The sequence below is a fragment of the Sapajus apella genome, unplaced genomic scaffold (genome assembly GCF_009761245.1).
Source record: "Sapajus apella isolate SASKATOON/1434 unplaced genomic scaffold, GSC_monkey_1.0 scaffold18, whole genome shotgun sequence".
NCBI lineage: Eukaryota > Metazoa > Chordata > Mammalia > Primates > Cebidae > Sapajus > Sapajus apella.
In genome coordinates this window covers 14,123,981-14,144,119 of record NW_022436958.1, presented here as the reverse complement: position 1 = coordinate 14,144,119, position 20,139 = coordinate 14,123,981, and the positions used below count along the sequence as shown (strand labels likewise).

Sequence of the window (20,139 nt, the reverse complement as noted above, 5' to 3'; positions counted from 1 at the left end):
AATGTAAGCTATATCCAGACAAGCAAAACAGGAGAATTTCTGAAGAATGTAAGCATCATTTACCTATTCTCTAACTCTATAAGAATTAATCAGAATGACTGATCATGAACTAGCTATTAGTTATTGTGTGCCTTTAAAGCACCCAGTTCTGCCCTTCTATGTCTCAATAAAAGATAACACTGATTTCTCCCTCAGTTTTATTTTTGTCTTTCAGTTCTATGGTAACTTGTATAAGACATCTGTGCACAATCCATCCAGCTGTGATTAAATTCCTGGTTTCAGTGTTGTGTGTGTGTGTGTGTGTGTGTGTGTGTGTGTGTGTGAATTCAAAAATTGAAGGCAAATTCCTGTGGAACGAGAAACTTGAAAAACGTCTGCAAATGTAAGTCGTTCCAAAGGGAAAAACTTTACAGTCATGCTTTTAATTAGGGTCCCAAATGTTCAGTGACTCTAAGATCATACTAGTAAATATTATTTTCACAATCTGATTAAATGCTTGACTCACATGAATAGTCCTAATTTTTTCTCATATTTCAAAGGGAGAGGGGCCTGAAGAGTCTTCTTATAAATGAAATAAATGATAATTGTCCTGCTTGCTGTATTGAGCTACCTTGCAACAGTGAGAAGAAAAATCAGTAGAATAGTAAAACTTTTATCATATTCTTGAAAATTAGGGCAACCCACCAGCTATCTGCATCTAGGATGGAAATTGGTTTAACAGTGTATTAGGATCACTGAGGCAGATTCCCTCCTATCTTCCCCCATACCACATCTGAATGGGCTCATAGTGATGAACAAGGAGGGGAGAGAAAACTATGCATTCTCCCGTCTGAACCCAAAGAAAAATAGACTCTATTCATAATTGTTTTGCTAGCGTAATTTCCATTTAACATTTTGGGAAGGATCTCAGTTTTGCTGTGGACTAGGTTTTATTTGACTATCTTTTTTCATAAAGAGCATTTCATTTTACCAAGTTTGCTGCTTGTGACCTTGTTTACTGCGAGTCAAAGAATTGGATTTAAATATGTTCCAAGGTTTATCTTGGTGCATTTCTCATTCACAAAGCCAAAGATCATCCTAGAAGCCAAACAGTATTTTGGCCAAGTCTCCCCAACAAAAATACATAAAGGTTTATTATAGTGACTGAGTAAATAACTTGGGCCAAAGACTCGGACTTTCAGTGCTAATTGTAAGTGCTTTAGACATAATTTTCCTCACTAAAAATGAACAGTTATTCCAATATATATTTTCCTGGATTAAGCCTGTGAATGGGCATAACTGTTTCCCCTCATGTGGCAGCTCTAGTGCCATTTAAAAATCTAGCAAGTTTTTCCAATGCCACTTTCAGTATTACAATTACCAGCTGGATCTTTCACTGAAGCTTCAGCTAAATGTTTACTTTAAATAGGAGTATCTATTAAACCTGACCCTTGGTGTAAGCATGTTCCTTTCTTAGGAAAAGTCCCAAGGCCTTTGGCCCCATGCATGCTTGTGAAATTGCTGTCTGTAATGTGGAATGGGATGAGATATTGAATGGCATGCTGTCCATCATACTGTTATGGAATACCACTGTAAGTAATGCACGGGCGTCTCTTACATCCAACAGCTTTGCATTTGGAGCCCAACAATATTTATTCAAGTGTTGGACTGGCTGAACTGTTGATACTTAGAGTTCAGTTCTATTGGGATTAAATAAACAATGAAAGATTTCAGCAATGGGAAAGGGAAAACAAAGAGTGAGAACTATTTTTCAAAATAAAAGAAAAAGAAAAAATGTTATTAATAAAAGCCTTGCTTTTCAGACGGCATATTTTTTTCAAACCTATTTGTGAACTACCATGCCTGTTAATAGTTCTCAGATTGTGTTTCCCATTAGGTTTATATTTGATGAACCCGTAGGTTTTGGCAGCAAATTGCTAAAAGTAACTTCAGTAGATTATAAGTAACTTTTCAGTAGAATTATATCAGATTTGTATTATAACTTCCAAGTACTTTGGGCCTGAGAAAGGATATATGATTTGAGATTTTTCTCATAAAGATCTATGGAAATAAAGAAAATATTGGCTCTGAAAATTCTAGATTCTGATGGTGAGTGGAAAAGGTAGGTCTGGCTCTGAGCCAGCCTGTGAGTGGCATCCTGCTTCTGCACAGGCCCTGGCTATGTTATCCTGAGCAGGGCTTACAGTTCCCTGTGCTTCAATTCCCTTGTGTGCAAAATGGCAATAACAACTGTACCTACTACAGAGTGTTTTTGTGAAGATCAAAATAATTGGTACATTAAAATGTTTAATATGGCATATGCTAACTGTTTAATAAATATCAGCTATCATCATGCTATTTGAAGGTATGAAATGTGAAGACTCTCTCACCTTGAGCGCAACCTATACTGAGATGGCTGTACTTGCAGGATTCAATAGATTAATAAGCAAAATAAGGTGATAGGGAAAAAAAGTTGGCAGAAGAAATAGAAAGTACTAGAAAGTAGAATGGAGACCATATCTTAGCCACCAAAGTAAAATAGCTCATTTAGGGAATTACCCTAATAAGTAAGCACAATGTATTTCTTCATTTTAAATTAAGAATTCAATGAACTTTTTTTTTTTCCCCTGAGATGGAGTCTCACTCTTGTTGCATAGGCTGGAGTGCAATGGTGTGACCTTGGCTCACTGCAGCCTCCACCTTCTGGGTTCAGGTGATTCTCCTGCCTCAGCCTCCCAAGTAGCTGGGATTATAGGCACCTGCCACCATGCCTGGCTAATTTTTTTTTTTTTTTGTACTTTTAGTAGAGACGGGGTTTCACCATGTTGGCTAGTATGGTCTCGATATCTTGACCTCGTCATCTGCCCACCATGGCCTCCCAAAGTGCTGAGATTGCTGGGGTGAACCACTGTGCCTGGCCTATAGAAGCAGTGGTATTCATCTTCATTAAGTATAACATCCAAATCCATTAGCTTTCCCTACAAATTAGAGGCTTTGTCTGAATTCTCTATTTCTGGAAATGGCAAACTGGGTGGTTGCCTTAGGACCTCAAAGTAACATTTGATGCTTTATTTTTCTTCCCTTTCCTCAACCAATCCATTGCCAAAACCTATAAAAATTTCCTCTGTTATACCTTGTCCCTCATCCCTCTTTTCCATTCAAATGTCATCATTCTAATATATGCCTTTATGGATTCATTTGCATAGCTTTCCTTCCTGGACAAACTGCAAATGAAAGAGCTGATGAGACATGATTCAATTCTGAAAGCTTTTTTTTTTTTAATTTGAGACGGAGTTTCACTCATGTTACCCAGGTTGGAGTGCAATGGCGCGATCTCGGCTCACCGCAACCTCCACCTCCTGGGTTCAGGCAATTCTCCTGCCTCAGCCTCCTGAGTAGCTGGGATTACAGGCACGCACCACCATGCCCAGCTAAGTTTTTTTGTATTTTTAGTAGAGACGGGGTTTCACCATGTTGACCAAGATGGTCTCGATCTCTTGACCTCGTGATCCACCCGCCTCTGCCTCCCAAAGTGCTGGGATTACAGGCTTGAGCCATAGCGCCCGGCCCTGAAAGCTTCTTAATCTGTTTTCTTGTTGCCCATCTTATCATTACCAAATTCATATTCTTGTAGTTGCAAGAACTGCCATATTCATGGCTGATACAATCCTACTCCTCCTGTGTTTAAAACACTTAAAACTGTTCATTGTTTATTTTAGATGTTCACAACATTTTATCATATCACATATGGGATATTACATGTTCATTCTGGTGATATATTCTTGTGTGCTACTACAGGAATGACATTATAACTCCTTCCCTTTCTTACCCATTCGAGGAAACATAGCAAAACACAAATCTGGGTGGGACTCCCAGGGGGCCCTTTCCCAGGCAAACAATTTAATTTGTGAAAGTTATTCAAAAAAAACCATTAAAAGTGTTTACAAATTGTCCCAAGGGCAAATAGGAAATAAAGAAACATTTATTCAAGAAAATCTAGTGAACTTGAGAACAGCAAAAGTCCATGATATTTCAGTCACAATCCATTCCATTAACCTCTACTATCCCCCATCTCTGTGTTATGGAAACTTTAAGCCAGAAGCCATGCTCCCACATAGGTGTGGCCAAGGAGACAGGGGTACTCTCTTCCCCAACCTCCTAGTCTGGAGCTATGGTTTCACTGTGGGAAGGGCAGACTGCTGACATTTCTCTTCCACACTCTCTCTAACACCCCTTGCAGAAGCTCTCTTCCAGGCAGGAACAGCCAAGGGGACCAGGTTTCTCTGGTTTCACCCAGCTCTGACTTGTAGGATGGCTGATAGGCTTTCGGGCATGGCAGACTGAGAATACTACGTTCTTGATTGCCGCAGCCCCAATTCTCTCATAGGGCAGAGGTTTCACACCTGGAGGGGCTGTCACCCCTTCCTGTGCCCACTCACAGAGCAAAGTGGTCCCCATTCCTAGCTCTAGAAAATTGATGTAGGATTTCTGTACAGGAAGAAAAGCAAGCCATGAAGGCAAAGAGATTCACAGCTCTGCCTATAGATACTGACTTCATTTGGGAAAAAGAGAAATTCCGTTGTAATCTCATTGTCTAAAATAATGGAGATTATTGTTGAAAAAATTAAAAGACCAGTAGATCTGGTAAAGGCAAATGGCAGAGCAGGCAAAAGTTTAACAGTGGGAACAAGAGAAAATCAAAGTGTACTTCCCTGCAATGCTAGACAATTCCACAGGTTAGAAGGGCTACGTGTAACCACTGGATTACATTCATTTGGAAGCAATCAGAGCAAGACATGGACATGACTTGAAAGCATTTCCAAGTCTACCCAAGTCACACACAGACCCATCAACACAGGGAAGATGCTTCACACAATTTCTGGCAAAAACTGACTGAACCGTAAGCTCCTCTGACCCCGGGTAACTCCTAGAAAGGTAGGCTTAAAAATGCTATCACACACCCCAATAATGCCACCTGTGAGAAACCCACAGCTAACATATTTAACTGTGGAAAACTGAATGCTTTCTCTGTAGGATTAGGAACAAGTCAAAGATACACATTTTTGGTACTTCTATTTAGAGGACAATTAGGAAATACATACATACATGAATGGCAACCAGATTGGAAAGGAAGAAGCAAAACTATGCTATTTACAGATGACATAAAACTCTACGAAATTCACAAAGAAACTATTAGAGCTAATAAACAAGTTTTGCAAAGTTGCACTATATAAGACCAATATACAAAAATTAATTGTATTTCTATATATTTGCGATAGTATTCTGAAAATGAAATTAAGGAAATAATTCTATTTAAAGTAGCATCAAAAATAAGATACTTAGGTGTAAATTTGATAAAAGAAGCACAAGACTTGAAACTGAAAAATCATAAAACATTTTTGAAAAAGGTAAGTTGTAAATAAATGAAGACACTCCATGTTCATAGATCAGAAGATGTAATATTGTCAAGATGTTAATATTTTTCAAATTAATCTATAACATCAATGCAATTCCTATTGATAGCCCAGCTGGCTCCTTTTGTTGAAAGAGACAAGCTGATATTAAAATTAATGTAGGTATACAATGAACCCAAAATAGACAAAATAATCTCAAAAAAGAGCAAAGTTGGAGGACTCACATTTCTAAATTTCTCCAAAGAAGGTACTCAAATGGCTAATAAGCATATGTAACAATGCTCAGTAACCTTAGTCATTAGAAAAGTAAAAAATCAAAACAATTACCAATTCACATTTACCATGTTAGGTATAACTAAGAGGGCAAATACAGTACTCCCTTGGTGTTCATGAGAATTGGTTCCTGGACCCCCCAATAGACATCAAAATCCAAGGATGATCAAGTCCCATGTATAAACTGGCATAGTATTTGCATCTAGCCTATGCACATCATCCTGTATACTTTAAATCATCTCTAGATTACCACTCTTCTTCTTCTTATATTATTGCATGGACTAGGGGCCTCTAGTAAAATGTTGAATGATAGTGGGGAGAACAGGTTTCCCAACACTGTTTCTTACTTTAATGAGCATGGTTCTTATGTTTCATGTTGAGCTTAAACTGACAAAGTTACTTGTGATAGGCTTAATGGCAAATTTTAACATAGTACTGAGTATTATTGCCTACCTAATTATTGTCTAAACTCCATTTCCTTAGGGTGAGTTATTTCCTGTGATGTCGCTATTGTAAGCAGCCACTTACTCAAGTCCTCTAGACAGCTCCAGAAAAAGCTAAGATGGTTTCGCCTTGGCTCAGGCTGAGACTCCTTCTACACAAACACATGAAAATCTTCACTATGTGCTAAATCAGTACTTTAAGCAATTCTCTTTTCTCAAAATGAAAATTTAATGAACAAAACGTAGGGATATTTGAGCTGGTGTACTTCATGACCTTTGGAAAAACAATACAGCACTCACAGATTAAATTATTGTATTTAGAAAAATTAAATTAATTCTGATAATAATTAAATTAATCCCCAAAGTCTTATTTATTTTTAGGCAGTTAAACAATTAAAAGAATATGTTTACCTTCCTGAAATTGTCTCAGTGGGAAAGGAAAGACTATTAAATGACAACTCTCTATGTAGGTTCATAGCTGTTTAACATAATTAGTTTTAATATTTACTGCACATTGCTTCTATTGGTTGTATGGAAAGAGAAAAATCTGTTAAACAAAAATGTTTTACATGTTTGTTTACACATATATACATGTATTGTATATATACATATATATATGTGTATATATAGGTGTATATATTGCTATATAAATTGCAATGTATATATGCATATATATTCATCTATACATACAAAACATCTTTGCTTATCATATTTTTTCTCTTTCCATATAATGTATAGAAACAATGGGCAGTAAATATTAAAACTAATTATTTTTAACAGACATGAATCTTCATAGACAGTTGCCATTTGTCAATCATTTCTAATGTTTTAAGGAAATATGGTTATTAGGAAATGAAGTTATTGTTTATTACGATCATTAGGTTGTAAGTTTATGCTGTGGGTTGAATATTGTTGGTTTTTATCCACCAAAACTCATGTTGAAATTTGATCCCCAATGTGGCAGTGTTTAAAGGTGGGACCTAGTGGGTGGTGTTTGGGTTATGGGAGTAGGTTCCTCATAAATGGCTTGGTGCTGTTCCTGTAGTTGTGAATTCTCACTTTCCTAAGACTGGATTTGTTCTCATAGGAATGTACTAGTTCCCTCAAAAATGGGTTGTTATAAAGCCAGGATTCTCCTCAGGTTTTCTCCTCTTTGCTTGTCCTCTCCTTTTTTTTTTGACCTTCTCTTCCATGTTGTAATGCTGCATGAATGCCTCACCAGGAGACGAATCCTTGTTAAGCCTCTCATCATGCAGAACTACGGGCTAAATAAACCCCTTCTCTTCCTAAATTACTTAGTCTTAGATATTCTTTTATAGCAATAAAAATGGATTAAGACAGTTTATAAGATAAAAAATACCCAAGCTTTGTATTCACAAATTAATAGTGCTTTAATTTAATTTAATTAATTTTTTTGAGATGGAGACTCACTGTCACCCAGGCTGGAGTGCAGTGGCAAGATCTCTGCTCACCGCAACATCTGCCTCCTGGGTTCAAGCAATTCTTCTGCCTCAGGCTCCCAAGTAGCTGGGATTACAGGTGTGCACACCTGGTTAATTTTTGTATTTTTAGTAGAGATGGGGTTTCACCACATTGGCCAGGCTGGTATTGAACATCTGACCTCAGGTGATCTGCCCACCTCAGCCTCCCAAAGTTCTGGGATTAGAAGCGTGAGCCACCATGCCCGGCAAGGGCTTCAACTTTACATCTCTTTACCTTATCACTCAAATTCATATTAAATGGCTTCTGTACATATTAAGGGCTCTAGTAGGCTCTATGACAAAAAATAAGAGAAAAGTAAAATTTGTTTCATACCTTCAGAAGAAATACAACAGATAAGGACAATATTTCACATTTTCTTTGTAGGGAACTGAAGCCAAGTTTTCATCCCAATTGTCTTTTCTAATTCATTCAGTATTTTTGTTTCATATCTGCTTTGAAATATAGGCTTAGTACATGTAAAAATTATTCTATTGGCTTCTGCTTCCAGGAAGATAACGTAAACATAATTCTCCTATTGCTCCACTAAATACAGCTAAAAACTCGACATTTTATATGAAACAAGCATAAAAAGACTCCAAAATGTAGAGACAAGGCAGAATTACTAGGAAACTTGCGACCAAAGGAACAACACCCAAGTAACTTCTCTAGGTATTCTTTCTAATGATGTATCCTTAAACTGAAGCTGAAGAAGTCAGTAACCTGGAAATGTTTTTCAATAACATTGACAAACTTCTAGCAAGATTGATGATATAGTTAGAACATCTGTCCCCTTCAAATCTCATGTTGAAATTTGATCCCCACGGTTGAAGGTGGGACCTCGTGGGAGATGTGTGAGTCATGAGGGCAGACCCTTCCTGAATGAGTTGGTGCCATGATTATGGTAATGGGTTCTTACTCTATTAGTTCACGTGAGATCTGATCGTTGCAAAGAGCATGGCCATTCCTCCTTTCTTCTTCTTGCTCCCTTTCTAACCATGTGACATGCCTGCCTTCTTTCCTCTTTTGCCATAATTGAAAACTTCCCGAGGGTCTCACTAGAAGTAGATGCTGGTCCTATACTTCTTGTATAGCTTGTAAAATCATGAGCCAAATAGACCTCTTTCCTTTATAAATTACTCAGTTTTAGGTATTCCTGTTTAGTAATGCAAAACCAACTAAGACAACTGACAACGGATATAAGAGAGAAGATAAAAATTACCAATACCAGAAATAAAACAGAGAATATCCTTACAGTCTTTCCAGATATTAAAAGGATAATAGGGGAAAACAATGAACATCTCTATACACATGTGTCTGAAAACTTTAACAAAATGGACTAAACCTTCAAAAAACACGCAAACTATGAGCAACTTACCCAATGTGAAAGAGATAATTTAAATAGAACTTTACTATTAAAGTAATTGAATTCATAACTGTAAAACTCCCCAAAAGAAATCTGCAGGCCCAAATAATTTCACCAAAAAATACCTGGAATTGCTTAAAGAAAAATGAACACCAATTAAACTCAAAGTCTTTTATAAAGTGTGAAGTGTCATCACTGCACTGTTTGTTTTATGAAGTTATCATTATCCTATTGCTCAAAATCAGAAAGTCAGTACAAAAAAAAAAAAAAAAGAAACAAATGAAGCTACAATTTAATATATCTGATAAAGATGTAAAAATTCCTGAAACATTCATGATAGAATTCAGCAATATATAAAAATAATTATATAGCATGACTACATAAAATTTATTCTAGGAATTAAAGCCTGGTTCAATACTTAAAAATCAATTAATGTAATCTACCCTGTCAACAAGTTAAAGAAGGAAAATTACATGGCTATATTAATAAATGCAGAAAAAAAGTAACAAAACTCAACATCCATTCGAGATAAAATCTATCTGAAAAACAGGAGTAGAGAATTTCTAAAATTGATGAAAGACATCTGCAAACATCTTACAGGTGACATTATGCTTAATAGTACACACACACACACACACACACACACACACACACACCCCTCCCATAACTAATAAGAAGTTAGATTAGCAAGGTCTCAGGACACGTGATAAACATACAAAAATCATCTGTATTTCTCAATACTAGCTATAAACATGTGGATGCAATGGAATTAAAAATATGCTTCCTTTCACAGTTAATCAAGAAAATAATGGAATACTTAGGTGCAAATCTAATAAAACATGTAAAGGACTTATATGATGAAAACTACAAAATTCTGATGAAAGAAATCAAACAATATCTGAATAAATCAAGAGATGTACCTTGTTTATGGATTGAAAAACTCAACCAAATGTTAGCAAGGACACAGAGAAACTGGGTTACTGATGCATTACTTCTGGGAATGTAAAATATCACAACTGCCCTGAAGCGTCATAATGTCTTTAAAAATTAAACGTGTAAGTACAGTATGACCCACATGTTTTTCTCCCAGACATTTATATGAGATAAATTAAAATCTGTGTTCACACAAAAGCTCATACATGAATGTGTGCAAAAACTTTACTCATAATGGCCCCAAACTGGAACAACCTGGTGTGCTGCAGTGGGTGAACAGTTAAACAGAATCGTACTCAGCAATAAAAAGCAACAGACTAATGATATACACAACAACTTGAATGATTCTCCAGAGAACTATGATGAATATATATTTACTCAATGGCATCACTGTATGATACCATTTATATAACATTCTTGAAAAGACAAAATTAGAGAAATGGAGAACAGATTAGTGTTTCCAGGGGTTAAGCAGTATGAGATAGGTGGATGTGGCTGCAAAAGGGCCACATGAGGGATCTCTGTGGTGACAGAAATGCTGCGTATCTTGCTTATAAATATCAATATCATTCATGGTTGTAAAACTGAATTTATAGTCTTGCAAAATGTTAAATTTTGCAAAATTCGACCACTGGTTGAATTGAGTAAAAGGCATGCAGGGTCTCTCTGCATTATTTCTTACAGCTACGTGTGAATTTACAATTATCTTAAAATAAAAAGTCTGGGGCCGGGCGCGGTGGCTCAAGCCTGTAATCCCAGCACTTTGGGAGGCCGAGGCGGGTGGATCACGAGGTCAAGAGATCGAGACCATCCTGGTCAACATGGTGAAACCCCGTCTCTACTAAAAATACAAAAAATTAGCTGGGCATGGTGGCGTGTGCCTGTAATCCCAGCTACTCAGGAGGCTGAGGCAGGAGAATTGCCTGAACCCAGGAGGCGGAGGTTGCAGTGAGCCAAGATCACGCCATTGCACTCCAGCCTGGGTAACAAGAGTGAAACTCCGTCTCAAAAAAAAAAAAAAAAAAAAAAGTCTATTTAAATTTTAAAAATACTCCATCTAATATAGGTACCTAATCAGAAGCCTACAGGCTATGAATAAAACTGTAATTTTCATTAATTGGGAATTCTAATAATCATAACTGAAGAAGATTGAGAAGTTTTAAAAAAATGAAAAGTTGTAAGGAAAATAAATCAAATGTCTTATGGGATAGATGAAGATAAAGTGGCACAACTCTTGATTTCTGTCGCTTGCTCTGTTTGTGTTCGTCTGTGTGTGCATGCACACGAGTATGTGTAAGTGTACTGTGTGAATTCTTTCTAACAAAAAAGTTAAGACATAGCAGAGAAAGAAATACAAGGTTTCAAAATGAATGTGAAATTGTCACTTCTTAAAGATGGAAGAACTCACCCGGGCAGCTACCAGGAAGGTTGGCTGTTGGTTGCTTACAGCAGAGTCCCTCATTGAGGATTATCTCTGGCCCATGGGAGATGCCTGGGACAGCCCACCTCCAATGACTAGTTGGTAATTTCTTGCCTCTATTCAGGACAATTCTAAAAAGATATCCCAACATAAAATCTCTACCTCATAATCTCCAGAGAATCTAATCTAAGACAATTGGTATCCAGTGTTCTTCTAGAAAGCCAAGTGTAGGGGCAGGGCGCGGTGGCTCACGCCTGTAATCCCAGTACTTTGGGAGGCCGAGGCGGGTGGATCACGAGGTCAAGAGATCGAGACCATCCTGGTCAACACGGTGAAACCCCGTCTCTACTAAAAATACAAAAAATTAGCTGGGCATGGTGGCGCGTGCCTGTAATCCCAGCTACTCAGGAGGCTGAGGCAGGAGAATTGCCTGAACCCAGGAGGCGGAGGTTGCGGTGAGCCAAGATTGCGCCATTGCACTCCAGCCTGGGTAACAAGAGCGAAACTCCGTCTCTAAAAAAGAAAAAAAAAAAAAAAAAAAAGAAAGAAAGCCAAGTGTAAAATTAAATTTTGGAGTTGGATCACCTACTAGGTGGCTAAAAAATCCTCTATCACTGATAGCCCTTCATATGTTGTAGAATGCATTTGTGAGCTGGAATGTGATACATTTTCCTTCCTGGTAAAAGGAAATGGGATGGGTTGTTGAATCTCTAAGGCATTTATGAGATAGAAGTAGGGATTATCAAGATTATGAAATCAAATCGCAAGTGCTTAGTGATATCAATAAATTGGAGAAAGATAATGACAGATTAAGAATGATTAATCATCAATTTAATGGAAATTTAACAGAAAGCCAAAGGGCCTCCTTGGCAAGATGTACAGAGACTCACTTCTTGCAGCCAGAGGATCAAAAACTCTTATAGTAAGGTTCAGGATTTAATTTTATAGGTAGGAGAACTCTAAAGGATCTTATAATCTCAAATCCAATAATTACACTAAGCCAAGTCAAAACTCTGATTAGGAAAGAGTGAAATTCTGAGACCTGGATTGAGGAAATCTGAGGTTGATGCACTCTAGAGCCTTCAAATTTTAATTCTTTGAGACTTCACAGTTTTTTAGAAGCGACACATTCTTCTTTATGGTAGACTGGTGGCAAGGGATACCAGCTTTAGAAACATGATTATGGCTGTCTCTATGGCTGTAGCCTAAGACTGACAATAAGAGATGCTGTTACAGAGCTGGGCTCTCTAGTAGCAATGAGATGACAGAAGCACAAATAATTGAGGCCAGGTGGTGACACCTTAGCATCAGAAGGAAAGTGATCACAATTATCGTAATGAATGGCAAGGTCAGAATGGCCGTCTTGGGACCTGACCCACAAAATGTATGGAGATGGTTAATTGAACCTCGAGGTCCAAGGGCATAATAGATGGGTGGCCAACAAGGGTACTGTTTATTCTTTATTGCAATCAGAAGAAATCAAGAATGGACAATCAGAAGGCTGAGACCAGCCAACCCAAGAAAAAGTCATAAATCCTTTGCTTAATTCCCAGGCCTGAACTAATTACAATATTTAAATTCCACTGACTGAGAGAGGCTAAGTAAAATGAAGAAGGGCTTTGCAATATCAAGGCAAGCATGGATTGAAAGGACTTCCCAGTTCTTACAAAGCTATTTACAGTAGTCACCCCTGATCTGCAGTTTTTATTTCCTCAGTTTCAGTTACCTGTGGTCAACCAAGATCCGAAAACATTCAATGGAAAATTCCAGAAAGGAATAAGTCATAAGTTTTAAACTGCAAGCCATTCTAAGCAATGTGAATCATCTTTTTGTCTAGCGTATTCACTCTGCATAGACTACCTGCCCATTAGTCACTTAGTAGTCATCTTGGTTACTAGATGGACTGTTGCAGCATGGCAGAGCTTAAGTTCAAGTAACCCTTATTTTACACAGGAATGACCCCAAAGCACAAGATTAGTGATGATAACATATTGTTATAATAGTTCTATTTTATTATTACTGTTCTTAATTTCTTACTGTGTCTTATTTAAAAAGTAAACTGTCATAGTTATATATGTATAGAAAAAAGCATAGCACAGGTGATTCCAGACTAACGATAATTCAACTTAGGATTTTTTGACTTTGCAATGGTGCCAAACATCACAATTTTGACATAAAGTACAGTATTCATAATATTTTGACTGTACGATGGTGCTAAACCATCGCAATGTTGACATAATGTACAGTTTTCAATAAATTACATGAGATATTAAGTACTTTATTATAAAACAGGCTTTGTATTTGATGATCTTGCCCAACGGTAGGCTAATGTACATGTTCTGAGAATGTTTAATGCTAGAACAACTTATGATGTTTGGTAGGTTAGGTGTATTAAATGCACTTTTTACTTGCAATATTTTCAATTTTATTTTAATTTTATTGTAAGTTAAGAGGCATCTGTATATATAGGTTTTGGTACTATCCACACTTCCAGACATCCACAGGGGGTCTTACAATGTATCCCCCATGAATAAGAGAGGACTGCTATACTCAGATAATCACATACTGGGGTAACAAAAATACTAAAATATTTCAAGGGTAGTTGGACACTAAGTCCAAATCAACACTGATACTGAGGGACCCAAAGTATTATTGTGGCTACTGTTACTGTTGGGACCTGCAGTAGCCAGATAATAAATGGAATCCTGTCACAAGATAAAAATAAGATGGATCTGCTGGATCCATGGACATAACTTTAAACATTTCCTTTGCCCCAAAATGTAGAACTGAAAACAATATACTGGTTATGGTACAACTTGGGAAGACTAAATGGAAGCCCTATAATTGTCCCTATCCCAACCAAGATATTAAATCCAAAATAATACAATGTCCCTGGAACATTAGGTAATAATTGTGTCACGCATAAAATTTAAAGGATGTAAACTTGATGGTCACCATCGTGTCCCCATATAATTCACTCTTCTGGCCTCTCCAAACACAAACAAAAAAAAAACCAAACAAAAACAGTTGGATACTGGAAGATGACTGTAGATGGTTATAAACTTAAACAAGCACTAGCCTTGATTGAAACTGATGTGGCAAGTATGATGCCTTTGCTGAAACAGGACAAGGGCACTCTAAATGGCCATTGATCTGATGAATGCATTCTTTTCCATTCATATCAGCAAAAAGGATTAAAAGTGGTTGATCTTGGTTTAAAGATAGTTTAGCCCAGTGAGAGAAAGCTGAAAAGGAACTGTTCCTAAACCACAGTCCTACCCAGGGAGGGCCTTGAAAGGTGACAATAAGCAGAAATCCTCATAATAAATAGTTTTCAATGGTAGATATTGTCATGCACTTTGTGTGAGAAAAGAAGTGGCCTTAGTAAAGAACATGGTTCAGGTTCTGGAAAGAAGATTAGAAGTTCAGAGACTAGGAGGTCTGGAATAGAATCATGCAGATGGATTTATAGGTGTGAGCATGGAGTATAAATACCTTGGTATCACATGTTAATACCTATCAAAGAGCATGTGCCACAAAAGGAGACATGAACCAGTAAGTAGACGAAATGGCACGGTGACCTGATGTCAACTAGCCTCTCCTGTCTTTCCACAATAAGCTCGTGAATGTAGTAGCCAGGGTAGCAGGAATGGAAGCGACACGTATGGCCGACCAGGGCTCATCCAGCCTTTGCCTCTGCCTATTATCTAACCTGTCAGCAACAAAGACCAAAGCTGAACCCTCATTATGACACCATCCATCAAGTTCAATCAGCTACTTGTGGCAAGTTGATTACATTGAACTCCTACTCTGACAGAGGATGGCAGTTCGTCTTTACTGAGATTAACACATATTTGCCTTTCTTACCCACAGGATCTTGTCTAGCACCTCTACTCACGGACTTAAAGATTGATCCACTGACACCAGTTTCTTCATAATGTTACCTCAAGACCAAGGACCCACTTTAAAGCAAGAGATTAGAAATGGGCATAAAAGACTATGGAATCCACTGGTCCTATCACATTGGTCTTGCGTCACCCAGAAGCTGCCAGTTTGACATGGCATGAAAACATCTTTTGAAGATACACCTGGAAGGCCAACTAGAATATGTATCTTAAATGTTTAGGGTCCTTCAGAAGAGCATATACACTCTAAGTCAATGACCATTTAATGGTACTGTGCCCCTAGTAGGTAGAAAAGCCTGGCCTGGGGAAGCAAGGAGTAAAAGTATAGGCAGTTTTGTTTATCATCATTCCCATTGGACTGATGCAAGGGACTGGTGTGTCCAGTGCCTAAAACTTTAATCTCTTGAGGGTCTGGAGTTCCTTGTTCCCAGAGGGGAAATGCTTCCACCATGACATACTTACACCGCATAGAGAAATCCACTAATTGGTGAATGTTTCAAAAATTTTAAATGACTGACCAAGGCTAGAAATTTTATCCATTCATTATTCTCCAAGTTCCACAATATGTAAAAGCTGCTAATGATAGTGAACATTAGTGAAAAAAATTCTGTAAATTCCTCACTTTAGTACCCAATTTCTAAGAAAAGATTCTAGCATATCACAGATTATCAGTATGAATGAATCATTTGCAATAAATGTGAAGTGACTGAACACACCAGTATAGAGTGTGTGACAGTCTTTTAGAATGCTGAACTTATACTGGAACTAAAAATAGAGATTGCTGCTCTATGGTAATAAAAAATACATTTCCTTTAGTAAAGAAAGGCAGAAATCGCAACTGAGATGTTGGCTTAAAAATGCGCAATTCACTGGACTAGCTCTGGTGCTCTGTTGTCATTCTTATCTGCAGTAATTATAATGTTACTACTAATTAGGATTGGAAGCAATAGAATTAATATTGATATTTTAGTGAATGCTAGATTTTTATAGTATTCAACTTAATTAAAAAATCTTTAAATAGAAAAAAATGCCCAATTCATTAAATGTCCTCATTCATATTATAAACATACAAAGAAATAAAGTAGTTGATACAGGTATTACCATTATAAACTGACATTTGGGAATGCTACAGGGTGCAAAAACAAAAAGGAGAAACCTTTATAGCGTAATGTGTACATGACTACCACTCAGGCTTTAGTCAATACAATGCTCGTGATGTAGAAATTGTAAGGTGTGTTTTTCTTTATTCATATCATTGCAGACAAGGCTTACCATTTGCTTTCTTCTAAAAGGTATAAAGTTAAACTAAGTATTTGTTATCACTGTCAGGATCTTCAACTAAAATTTTATATTTTTCAAATTTCTGGTAGAAAGCTGAATAAAAAGATACAAATTTAATTTTTACTAGTTATCCTCTATATCTCACAACATCATATCTATCTGTTAGTGTTCATTTATTTATTTAATAAACACTTAAGTAGCGCCGACTAGTTGCCAGGCAATAAATATCCTAAGCACTTTACCAAAATTAACTCATGCAAATCTCATAGCATTATGTGTATTACTTTTCCCACTTTACAAAAAGAAAACTGGAATTTGGGGAGATTAAGTTCCCAAGGTTACAAATTAGCAAGTGGGAGGTGGGATTTGAACACAGGTGGTCTTCTAAGTCCGAGCTCTTTAAGACTACATTGCATTTCCTAAGTATCTGATTCCAGGGCAAACTTGAATAAATTACATAAGTAATTAAGTGGAAGACAACTAATTTCATGTTGTTCTCCCTTCTAAGCATCCATTATTTTAACTAACTCTGTCAATGCACTCAATGAGGATTCAACTTCCTAGCATATGGATGGCATATCTGCCTGTGGGAGAAGAGGACAAGAAGTTTGGGGAGGGGAAGAGAAGAGCAAGAGAGTGAGGGAGTGCTCTGTTATGAGCACTTCTCAATGCATCTCTAGACACCATTCTTATTAGAAAATATAAACAAACACTACTATTTCTTGAGAATATATACCTAGAGTTATGCTGACTTTTTAAGCACATAGTTTTTATGTTATTGTTGTTAGGGGTGGTGGACAGAGTCTTGCTTTGTCACCCAGGCTGGAGTGCAGTGGCACAATCATGGCTCACCACAGCCTCAACCTCCTGAGCTCAAGTGATCCTCCCACCTTGGCTTCCCAAGTAGCTGCGATTTCAGTCATGCACCACCTCTCCCAGCTAATTTTTGTAATATGTGTAGAGATGAGGTTTCTCCAGATTGCTCGGGTTGGTCTCAATCCCTGGGCTCAAGTGATCCTCAGCCTCCCAAAGTGCTGGGATTACCAGCATTAGCCCGCATGCCTGGCCTTCTGCTCATGTTTATTACCTCTTAATTCTCAAAGTTCTGTAAGAGTTAGTTCTCTGTTCCCTAAAGCAAGTTCCTCATTTTATAAAGGAGATAATTGAGGCTAAGAGAGTATCAGTGACTCTCTAAAGTCATCCAGGTGTGTCTGACTTCAAAATGGCTCTGTCCTGTGCTGGCTACCATCTATGCTGCTGAGGAAATTGATTTGACTGTGGTTTTTATTACTGACTCCTCATGGCTCAGCCTGACTTTTGTTGGAGTCATGCTTTGGTTTGGGTTTCTCTTTTGCTCTGTGGTTTTGACACAGTCCCTAAATATGCCCTATTTATTCCATCCATATGGCAGTTTTCCTTTGATGCCACACAGTTTGCAGTCTTAGAGGTTGGTTCACATTTGCATTTTACATTAGTCTTACAGGTCAGTCTGATATTCACCACCCAGTTCTCCAGGTGGGAGAATAATCAAAGAGCCTTGGGGGAAAGAGGGATTCTCAGGGTTGGCCTTGTGGCCTGCCTACATGATGAGGATGCAAAGGCTGGATTTGATAACAAAGAGTCTTTTTTTGTGTTCTCTCATTATTTATGCCACATCTGCCACTTGGCATTTGTGTCAATGAGTCACTGTAATTACAACCATTGGATAATTTCCTCCATTTTATAACATATACCTGACTGTGTGAGTGCTCCATCAGAGAAAAACATTTATTTCCTTGCAGCACCATCAGGCAGCAAGGTCCGGCTTTCTTGAGATGTGGTTATTAGCCAAGTCAGATGAAATGGCTTCTGTTCTTGCTCATGCTAACTGAAAGTGAGACTTGAGGAACTCAGCTGTCTATGGAGATACAAAGGATTAGAATGTTTTTCCTATATAAAAGCAAGAATTTTAACTGAGGATCTTGCTTTAAAAATGTTTTACAAAAAAATTAACTATTCTGACCCTGTAATGGAAGGGTGGGGGTGAACTGGGGAGAATCACACTTCACTGTTACTCTCACCCCAAAACAAATAAGTAATTCCCTACCATCTAGCAAGATGTTATAAGGCCAAAATATCTGGTATAATTAAATACGAAAAGAATTCTTGAAAGTTGTATGTATGATGGAACCTAGATGCTTTCAGTTCTTTCATCCTGTTGCTCATTCATAGCCTAGTTCCCAAGATGAATTAAAAAGTACTGGGTCTGGAGCAGAAACTGTACTCTGTCATAAGACAGCACTGATCTTGTAATTCTACCACAGTGTAGGAGGAGAAAAAATACCTTGTATATTATGATATTCTTTTCTGTTTAATACAATGGGTGTTCATTACTGAAGTACCCTTCATCATTCTATTTGTGACTCACTAGGTGAATCTTGAGATGCTGTAAACCAGCTCTTATTTAACTGTGTTTTATATTTTATCCAGGAAAATACAAACTTCCATTTCTGTTCCTTGCACTGTACTAAATCAAAGACTGCAAAAAGCAAATAAGACCACAAAGAAATGGGGGAAAAATGTTCAGATATTTTTGAAGATATCCAGAGAGAATGTTTTCCTGTTGCTAACATGGAGGCAATGCTTGTCTTCCACATCTAAGTTGAGGAGACTGGCTGTCCATGTGATTGGAGATCACATAAAAACTGACTATAAATGCCCATCCTTCGCTTCCACTCTTTCTCAGTCCCACAGGTTTTGCCTCTAGAATGTCATTTTAAAATTCAACCTAGGAGGACTCATAGATTAAAGTCTCCACTTCCATTAGTATGGACAATTTCTATAATTTTCCAATGTTTCTTTTTTCAAAACAGAACACTTTCTCAAAGGAAATTATACAGCAGGACTCCAATACAGGTTGAGCATCCCTAATACAAAAATGTGAAATTTAACATGCTCTACAATCTGAAACCTTTTGAGCACTGACATCATGCTTAAAAATTCAAAAATTAAAAAAAAAAAAAAAGGATATTGGGGCGTTTTAGATTTGGGGTTTTGGATTAGGGTTGCTTAACCAATAAGTATAATGCAAATATTCCAAAATTAAAAAAAAAAAAAGCACCCTGAAACACTACTGCTTCCAACATTTTGGATAAGGGACACTCAATCTGTGCTACAAAATAAAGAGGGATGGAGATGTTCTCTGTTTGAAAAGACCAGATAGGAAAGTTCTCAGTTACCTTGAAAAAAGACTTCCCAGATGTGACCATGAGAGCCATCCATGAGACATTGCGGCTCTATGAAACATACCTTTAAAAATACTGAAATAACATTTGGCTTAGGGAAAGACAACTGAACCCTGTGAGGATGCAAACTAACTGACCATTTTGTGGTAGGGCAAAAAGGCAGGTCGGCAGGAAGGAAGGATGAGCAGTGGTAGGTGATGCCAATGGGGACAGTTCTCAGTGGGAGCCACAGTAAGGCCACTGGAGTTGGCATTCAACCATCAATGCAGATATTAACAGTGGATTTTCACTAGTGTCGTGGGACTCCTTAAGCATTTCCAGCTTCTAATCTACTGCCTAAGTTTTGGATGCCAAAGTTCTGTAACCCACATGTGATCATCTTCCCAGGGTTGTATGTGGTCTTTTCTGATGGGCTATGCTTG

The 20,139-nt window shown here is 37.6% G+C and overlaps 1 long non-coding RNA gene across 1 annotated transcript; it reads left to right on the top strand.

The window, feature by feature from the left end:
- The first annotated feature begins 212 nt into the window (after positions 1–212).
- Positions 213–18,302, top strand: LOC116556930. The gene is made up of 3 exons (XR_004271262.1): positions 213–382; positions 8,145–8,247; positions 17,977–18,302. It is a non-coding gene; the product is annotated as an uncharacterized LOC116556930 (long non-coding RNA).
- Positions 18,303–20,139: the final 1,837 nt, after the last annotated feature.